Below are 10363 nucleotides of genomic sequence, written 5' to 3' on the forward strand. Positions count from 1 at the left end.
CACTGCCTCGACCTCATCACCGTCGTACTCCCGCCGGTTGCGGATTTCTTCACTCTGCCACCGCCGTAGCCGTCTTCCTCTGCCGAGTTAGGGCATGGAAGATCTGACCTGACGAACTTCACATCTACACTTCCCAGTTTGTCGTGTTCTTCACTTCGGGTAATTAAAAGTTACTTTTAATGCTTGCTTTGATTCTCAAGTTTACTTGAAAATCTTCAAAGGTGTTTATTCTTCAAATCTTCACACACATGAACACCTCACATGTCATCTGCTCTTGATCCGTCTCTCTAAGCACTGATTTTCTTCAAGATTTCTCAATTGTGTGGATTTTCAATCTATACAACTCTGGAACCTAAGACAAAGAACGCTTAGTGAAATTCCTCAAGACTCATCTGGTCAAATTCCTCAAACCTATTCTTTTTGAAAAACCTTATGAGAACGCATATGACCTCTCCAAATTCCTTGCAACTATACTCTGTTCACAGGTACAAATGTTTGCTGCTGAATCACTAGGTTCTCATCAACTTAAATCATTTGCAGCATTCCTCGAAGAAAAGTTGCACACTTCTTCAGAAACTTCAATTGTTCATATTCCTCAGCTGAAGAAAATGACTGAAGGAAAGAAGCCACAGAAGGGTGGAAAGAGGCCTGAGGTCAATACTGCTTTCGAAATCCCTGAGGACATTTATGCTGGATACTGCACTCCTGATGAGGCCAAATTTGGCAAGGAGGACAAGAATCAGCGCAAGGTGCGCATTCAACAGATAGAGAGGAGATGGGCACGGGAATGGAGGGAATACAGATATGTTACTCCCAAGTATATGAAGAAATTTGCGCTCAATCCTCCATGCTCAAGACCTCCATTGGCACCAGGCCAAGTGGCAGATCCTACCAGCCTCAAGCGCAGTGAGGACTGTGCTGATGAATGGGCAAAGTGCCAGGCCAAACTGGCCAAGCAAGCAAAGGAAGCAGTGAAGAAATTCAATGCAGACTCTGCTGCTGCTTCTACCTCTGCTGAGGCCTCTGCTAGTCAGCCAAAGAAGGCGATGCCTCAGAAGCCTGCACATAAGTCAAGTGCTTCTCCCTCAATGCCCTCACGGCCAAGCTCCTCAGCAATGCCCTCAAGGCCAGATTCTCCAAGGCCCTCACAGACAATTCCTCAGATTGCTCCTTCCAAGTCCTCAACTCCTCCGACAAAGTCTTTAGCTGCTCCGACAAAATCCTCGGCACCTGTGCATATCGCCATGTGCCAAAGGACTACAGGCATCTCAATTGCCTCGGGAGCATCTGCAAGCTCCTCAGCTGCACCACATTCCTCAGTTGGCCCCTCTCTGCTGAAGAAAAAGGCCACTGCTGGACAAGGCCTTCGACCAAGTCCTCACAAGAAGCAGGTCGCCTTCCAAGTTCCCTCTGATGACGATGAGGCTGATGATGAAGGACTTGCTGAAATCATCAGAGATAGGCAAGCCAGGGCCGCTAGAGCCAAAGGTAGCAATGTGCCACTACTGTTGGATCCAAGATTGATCCTCGACTTCATCGACCTATGGTACAAGGACCCTAACACGCCTTTGCCAGAGATGAATCTCACTCCTGGCAAAGTCATGTTCTGACTGCCTTCATTGAGGAAGAGAAGTGGAAATTTGAAGAAGGAAGAAGGTTGAAGAAAGCGCAATACAAGAAACAGCACTACCTCAAGGACAATGTCCTCACTCTCACCCTTGATCAGCTCATTGCCTTGCAAGCTGAAATCAAGCAACTGAGTGATGAATTTGATCGCTACCATGCTGATTGGAAGGGCGCCAAGGTTTGGTTCGTCAATCTGACGAAGAAATTCACTTCAAGTGTTGTTGCTCCTGTGCACGTTGAAGTTCCTCAGGCTGAAGCATTTTCTCAGCCTACTGAAGAACATGCCAGCACTGCTGATGACAATCAGGCTGCTGAAGAAAATGAGAGTACCAGGGCTGATGACTCCATTCCAGCCACTGAAGATATCGCTAGGGCATCCACTAGTGGTGCACCTAAAGAAAATGAACCAAAGTCCTCTGCACCTCCTGCGCCTACACCAACTCCGATCCTTCCATCTGCGTTAGACGCGAAGAAGACCAAGGTTGCAGAGCGTGCAGCTGTGAAGAAAAGGAAGGCATCAACTTCATCAAATTTTTCAGCTCCGAAGAAGATGAAGCCTCTGACTAGTTAAATTGACAATCCAATTGATACCGTTCTAGTCTCTTTCATGCCATCAAAGGACCTTGTTCCTTTTGGTGAACATTATGTGATTCCTAGCGAATCTGATGAAGAAACTCCTTCTGCTGCTTCGACAAAGCAGTTGGATGAAGAAATTGAAGTGGATGCAATCCCTTCAACTACAGTTGTTTTCTCACCTATGCCTCAGTTCACTGTTGAAGAGGCAGGTGTCGAAGAAATGGAAGATGAGGATGTGGACATTGGCTGTACCACTCCTGTGCTCAATGATGACTTTTGGGAAAGTCAGCACCCCAACTCTCCAATGTTCACTCCACTCCAAGCAATTCCTTAGTCCCCAGCTGCTACTGAAGTGCAAATGGGATCTGAAGAACCTCATGCAACCCCGTGTGTCCATGAAGAAATTCCAGCCACTAGTGCTGAAGAAATTTCCCATGATGAATTGAAGAACCAGGCTGAAGCTGCAGAAGAGCCTGAAATTCCTCAGCCTGAGGAACCTGAGATTGTGATTCCTGAGGTGGTGATGAAATTGACTGATACCCCTCAGCCCAAGCCAAAGGATCCCTTCTCAAAGAAGCAAAAATTCAAGGCTGATGATTTCTTCGGCGAGCATGTGTTCTTCACTGAATTCAACCCATATGACAATGCTCGTCTCAGAAGGAAGCGTTTCTGGACTACAAGCCAGGCCAACTTCTATTCCTCACTGCTTTTCAACAAGGACAAAGTCTTCGACCACGAGCATATTCCTCACGTGGACATGGAATCAACGCCTTGCTTCTCTCAAGTCCTCAGTATGCTTCATGATGCAGGCTTGCTCAACTTTTGCTCAGATATAGTTGATTGGAACGAAGAGCTCATTCTTCAGTTCTACGCAACGCCGCATATCACAGGTGATGCTACTGACGTCAACTCTTGGGTGTTGGACTGGATGACTGAAAACACTCACTACAAGGCACCAGCCTCTGAATTGCTTCATGCCCTGCCAATCAATCCTCCACCTGACGACGCTTGTTATCTGTATGATGAGCCTGAACTTACTGCTCACTATATGCAAGTGCTTATGAAGCCTCTGAAGCCGGGTCAAGCCCCAAGGACCAAATTCCTCATGAAGGAATTGCTCTATGTGCCAAGAACCATCTATCGCATTCTGACGAAGACTATGAGTCCTATGAAAGGCCATGACTCATCCGATGAAGAAATTATTGGGATGATGAAGAATATGCTATTCAACATAATGCATGGCATCCCCATAAACTATCATGATTTCTTCATGAGGACTCTGGCGAATGTTGCACTTTCACCATTTGAGCTGAAGCCTTACGCGTAGTGGATCATGAGATTCCCGAGAACAAGGTCTTCACTCAACTACAAGGCTGACTTTCAGAATCATCTCAGCTACTTGCCCCTGCTACGTCTTGAGCTTGCGTTGGTTTTCCTCGAAGAGGAGAGGGTGATCCAGTAATAGTAGTGTAAGTATTTCCCTCAGTTTTTGAGAACCAAGGTATCAATCCAGTAGGAGGCTCCTCAAAAGTCCCACGCACCTACACAAACAAACTGAGAACTCGCAACCAACGCAATAAAGGGGTTGTCAATCCCTTCACTGCCACTTGCGAAAGTGAGATCTGATAAAGATAGTATGATAAGATAAATATATTTTTGGTATTTTATAATATAGATGCAAAAAGTAAAGATGCAAATAAAAATAAATTGGAGGCAAATATGATAAGAGATAGACCCGGGGGCCATAGGTTTCACTAGTGGCTTCTCTCAAGATAGCATAAGTATTACGGTGGGTGAACAAATTACTGTCGAGCAATTGATAGAAAAGCGCATAGTTATGAGATTATCTAGGCATGATCATGTATATAGGCATCACATCCATAACAAGTAGACCGACTCCTGCCTGCATCTACTATTATTACTCCACACATCGACCGACTCCTGCCTGCATCTAGAGTATTAAGTTCATAAGAACAGAGTAACGCATTAAGCAAGATGACATGATGTAGAGGGATAAACTCAAGCAATATGATATAAACCCCATCTTGTTATCCTCGATGGCAACAATACAATACGTGCCTTGCAACCCTTTCTGTCATTGGGTAAGGACACCGAAAGATTGAACCGAAAGCTAAGCACTTCTCCCATGGCAAGAAAGATCAATCTAGTAGGCCAAACCAAACTGATAATTCGAAGAGACTTGCAAAGATAACTCAATCATACATAAAAGAATTCAGAGAATATTCAAATATTATTCATAGATAAACTTGATCATAAACCCACAATTCATCAGATCTCGACAAACACACCGAAAAAAGAGTTTACATCGAATAGATCTCCACAAGAGAGGGGGAGAACATTGTATTGAGATCCAAAAAGAGAGAGGAAGCCATCTAGCTAATAACTATGGACCCGTAGGTCTGTGGTAAACTACTCACAACTCATCGGAGGGGCAAGGATGCTGATGTAGAAGCCCTCCATGGTCGATTACCCCTCCAGCAGAGTGCCGACGAAGGCTCCAAGATGAGATCTCGCGGATACAGAAGGTTACGGTGGTGGAAATTGTGTTCCGTCCTGCTCCTGGATGTTTTCGGGGTACGTAGGTATATATAGGAGGAAGAAGTACGTCGGTGGCCGCCCGAGGGGCCCACGAGACAGGGGGCGCACCCTACAGGGGGGGGGCACCCTCCTATCTCATGGGAGCCTCGGCACCTTCTTGGCTTGCACTCCAAGTCCTCTAGATCACGTTCGTTCCAAAAATCACGCCCCCGAAGGTTTCATTCCATTTGGACTCCGTTTGATATTCCTTTTCTTCAAAATACTGAAATAGGCAAAGAAAACAACAATACGGGCTGGGCCTCCGGTTAGTAGGTTAGTCCCAAAAATGATATAAATGTGTAAAATAAAGCCCATAAACATCCAAAAGGGGTAATATAATAGCATGGAACAATCAAAAATTATAGATACGTTGGAGACGTATCAAGCATCCCCAAGCTTAAGTCCTGCTCGTCCTCGAGTAGGTAAATGATAAAAAGAGAATTTTTGATGTGGAATGCTACCTAGCATAATTCATAATGTAATTTTCTTTATTGTGGCATGAATGTTCAGATCCAAATGATTCAAAATAAAAGTTCATATTGATAAAAGAAATAGTAACACTTCAAGCATACTAATCAAAGTAATCATGTCTTCTCAAAATAACATGGCAAAAGAAAGTTCATCCCAACAAAATCATATAGTTAGGCTATGCTTCATTTTCGTCACACAAAGATGTTCCCAACTTCTATACCCCCGATGACAAGCCAAGCAATTGTTTCATACTTAAATAATCTCAAACTTTTTCAACCTTCACGCAATACATGAGCGTGAGACATGGATATAACACTATGGGTGGAATAGAATATGATGATGGGGATTGTGTGGAGAAGACAAAAAAGGAGAAAGTCTCACATCGACGAGGATAATCAACGGGCTATGGAGATGCCCATCAATTGATGTCAACATGAGGAGTAGGGATTGCCATGCAACGGATGCACTAGAGCTATAAATGAATGCTCAACCAAAGAAAACTAGTGGGTGTGCATCCAACTTGCTTGCTCACGAAGACCTAGGGCATTTGAGGCAGCCCATTGTAGGAATATACAAGCTAAGTTCTATAATGAAAAATTCCCACTAGTATGAAAAAGACAACTTATGAGACTCACTATATGAAAAACATGGTGCTACTTTGAAGCACAATATATGAGACTCACTACATGAAGAACAAGGTGCTACTTTGAAGCACAAGTGTGGAAAAGCAGATAGTAACATTGCCCTTTTTATTTATTTTATTTTTTTCTTTTTTTTTCTTTTTTTGGGCCTTTCTTTTTTTTTCTTTTTTTCTTTTTTTGGGCAATGTTCTAATAATGATGATCATCACACTTCTATTAATTACAACATAAGAATTACAACTCGAAACTAGAACAAGATATGACTCTATATGAATGCCTCCGGCGGTGTACCAGGATGGTGCAATGAATCAAGAGTGACATGTATGAAAAATAATGCATGGTGGCTTTGCCACAAATACGATGTCAACTACATGATCATGCAATGGCAATATGACAAAAATAAAGTATGTCATGATGATGATGAACAGAACGGTGGAAAGTTGCATGGCAATATATCTCGGAATGGCTATGGAAATGCCATAATAGGTAGATATGGTGGCTGTTTTGAGGAAGATATAGGGAGGTTTATGTGTGATAGAGCGTATCGTATCACGGGATTTGGATGCACCGGCGAAGTTTGCACCAACTCTCAAGGTGAGAAAGGGCAATGCACGGTACCGAAGAGGCTAGCAAAGGCGGAAAGGTAAAAGTGCGTATAATCCATGGACTCAACATTAGTAAAAAGAACTCATATACTTATTGAAAAAATTTAGAAGTCATCAAAAATCAAGTACTACGCGCATGCTCCTAGGGGGATAGATTGGTAGGAAAAGACCATCGCTCGTCCCCGACCGCCACTCATAAGGATGCACAAGCCAGGTACACTTCATGTTTCAAATTTGTTACACAACTTTAACCATACGTGCCTGCTACGAGACTTGCTAACTTCAACACAAGCATTCTTTAAATTCATAATCACCCAACTAGCATGAATTTAATATCACTACCTCCATATCTCGAAACAATTATCAAGTATCAAATAGATCATAGCATCCAATTCACTTCCTATGATAGTTTTTATTATACCCAACTTGGATGCCTACCATTCTAGGACCAATTTTATAACCATAGCAAATACCATGCTGTTCTAAAAGACTCTCAAAATAATATAAGTGAAGCATGAGAGACTAGTAATTTCTACAAAAATAAGTCACCACCGTGCTCTAAAAGATATAAGTGAAGCACTAGAGCAAAAACTATCAAGCTCAAAAGATATAAGTGAAGCACATAGAGTATTCTAGCAAATTCTAATCAAATAGGCTTCTCCCAAAAGGTGTGTACAACAAAGATGATTGTGGTAAACTAAAAAGCAAAGACTAATATAATACACAAGGCTCCAAGCAAAACACATATCATGTGGAAAATAAAAATATAGCTCCAAGTAAAGTTACCAATGAACGAAGACGAAAGAGGGGATGCCTTCCCGGGGCATCCCCAAGCTTAGGATTTTGGCTATTCTTGAATATCTTGGGGTGCCTTGGGCATCCCCAAGCTTAGGCTCTTGCCACCCTTTATTCCATAGTCCATAAAAGCTTTACCCAAAACTTGAAAACTTCACAACACAAAACTCAACAGGAAATCTTATAAGCTCCGTTAGTGAAAGAAACAAAACCACCACATAAGGTACTGCAATGAACTCATTCTTTATTTATTTTGATGTTAAACCTACTATATTCCAACTTATCTATGGTTTATAAACTATTTTACTAGCCATAGATGCATCAAAATAAGCAAACAACACACGAAAATCAGAATCTGTCAAAAACGGAACAATCTGTAGCAATCTGTAACTAACGCAAACTTCTGGAACTCTAAAAATCCTACCAAAATAGGAAGTCTTGGACAATTTGTTTATTGAACAGAAGCAAAAAAGAATCAACGCAAAAGCACGTTCCTGTGATTTAACAAAATTATATTCGTGCGTGCAAAGTTTCTGTTTTTCAGCAGAATCAAATCAACTATCATCATAGGTTATCCTATAGGTTCTACTTGGCACAAACACTAACTAAAAGATAAAAACACATCTAAACAGAAGGTAGATGCAAGATTTATTAGTAAACAGGAGAAAAAACAAAAAAACATAAAGAAAATTGGGTTGCCTCCCAACTAGCGCTATCGTTTAACGCCCAGCGAAGATAGATCTAACGAGTGCCATCTTTGGCACTAAATTCATAAGTAGCCCGCATGATAGATTCATAAGGTAATTTGACTTTCTTTCTTGGAAAGTGCTCCATGCCTTTCTTAAATGGAAATTGGAATCTAATATTCCTTCCTTCATATCAATAATCGCGTCAATCGTTCTAAGGAAAGGTCTACCAAGAATAATAGGGCAAGAAAGATTGCAATCTATATCAAGAACAATAAAATCCACGGGCACCAAATTTATATTTGCAACAATTTGAACATCATTGATCCTTCCCATTGTCTTTTTAATGGTGGAATCTGCAAGGTGCAAATTTAAAGAGCAATCATCAAGATCATGGAAACCTAGAATATCAAATAAAGTTTTTGGAATCGTGGAAACACTAGCACCCAAATCACACAAAGCAAAACACTCATAATCTTTAATTCTAATCTTTATAGTAGGTTCCCGCTCATCGTTAAGTTTACTAGGTATAGAAACTTCCAAATTAAGTTTTTCATCATAAGATTGCATCAAGGCATCAACGATATGTTTGGTAAAAGCTTTATTTTGACTATAAGCATGAGGAGAATTAACAACGGATTGCAACAAGGAAATACAACCTTTTAAAGAACAATTATCATAATCAAATTCCTTGAAATCCGAGATGGTAGGCTCAATGTTATTAGAAGTTGAGGACTCTCCAATCTCACTTTTACCAAATTTAGCATCAAGATCTAAAGACTCCGAATTTTTGGGACGCCTTCTAGGCAAAGTTGATTCATCATCAGTCCCATAATCATCAAAATTCATATTGCAAAACATAGATCTAATAGGAGACGCATCAATAATTTAAGATCCTCATCATTATTTTCATGGAAACTAGAAGAACACGCTTTTATAAAGCTATGTTTTTTAGCATGCAATCTAGCGGTCCTTTCCTTACACTCATCAATGGAAATTCTCATTACTTTGAGAGACTCATTGATATCATGCTTAGGAGGAGAAGATCTAAGTTTAAGAGAATCAACATCAAGCGAAAGTCTATCAACGTTCCTAGCCAAATCATCAACTTTGAGCAATTTTTCTTCAAGCAAAGCATTAAAATTCTTTTGAGAAATCATAAATTCTTTCACACTATTCTCAAAATCAGAGGGCATATTATTAAAATTACCATAAGAATTATTGTAGGAATTTCCATAATTATTAAAGGAATTACTAGGGAATGGTCTAGCATTAAAGTTTCCTCTATAAGCATTGTTTCCAAAACTATTCCTACCAACAAAATTCACATCCATAGATTCATTATTATTCTCAATCAAAGAAGACAAAGGCATATCATTGGGATCAAGAGGAGTATTTTTAGTAGCAAACAATTTCATAAGTTCATCCATCTTTCCACTCAAAACATTGATTTATTCTATAGCATGCACCTTTTTACTAGAAGATCTTTCGGTGTGCCATTGAGAATAATTAGCCATAATATTATCAAGAAGTTTTGTAGCATCTCCTAACATGATTTCCATAAACGTGCCTCCCGCGGCCGAATCTAAGAGATATCTAGAAGCAAAGTTCAAACCGGCATAAAATTTTTGTAAGATCATCCATAAATTCAAACCATGAGTAGGGCAATTGCGAAGCATCAATTTCATTCTTTCCCAAGATTGGGCAACATGCTCATGATCAAGTTGTTTAAAATTCATAATATCGTTCCTAAGAGTGATGATCTTAGCGGGAGGAAAATACTTAGAGATAAAAGCATCTTTGCACTTGTTCCAAGAATCAATACTATTTTTAGGCAAAGACGAAAACCAAACTTTAGCACGATCTCTAAGTTAAAACAGAAATAACTTCAATTTGACAATATTGTTATCCGTATCTTTCTTCTTTTGCATATCACACAAATCAACAAAGTTGTTTAGATGAGTAGCGGCATCTTCACTAGGAAGGCTGGCAAATTGATCTTTCATAACAAGATTCAGCAAAGCGGTATTGATTTCACAAGACTCAGAATCATTAAGAGGAGCAATCGGAGTACTAAGGAAATCATTATTATTGGTATTTGAGAAATCACACAATTTGGTATTATCTTGCGCCATGGCAACAAGTAATCCAACACACAAGCAAACAGAAAAAGGCAAGCGAAAAAGAGAGGAGGAGATTGGGAAAGAGAGGGCGAATAAAATGGCAAGGGTGAAGTGGTGGAGAGGAAAACGAGAGGCAAATGACAAATAATGTAAATGCGAGGAAGATGGGTTTGTGATGGGTACTTGGTATGTCTTGACTTGAGCGAAGACGTCCCCGGCAACGGCGCCAGAAATCCTTCTTG

This window comes from Triticum dicoccoides, chromosome 6B (assembly GCF_002162155.2).
Source record: "Triticum dicoccoides isolate Atlit2015 ecotype Zavitan chromosome 6B, WEW_v2.0, whole genome shotgun sequence".
Lineage (NCBI taxonomy): Eukaryota > Viridiplantae > Streptophyta > Magnoliopsida > Poales > Poaceae > Triticum > Triticum dicoccoides.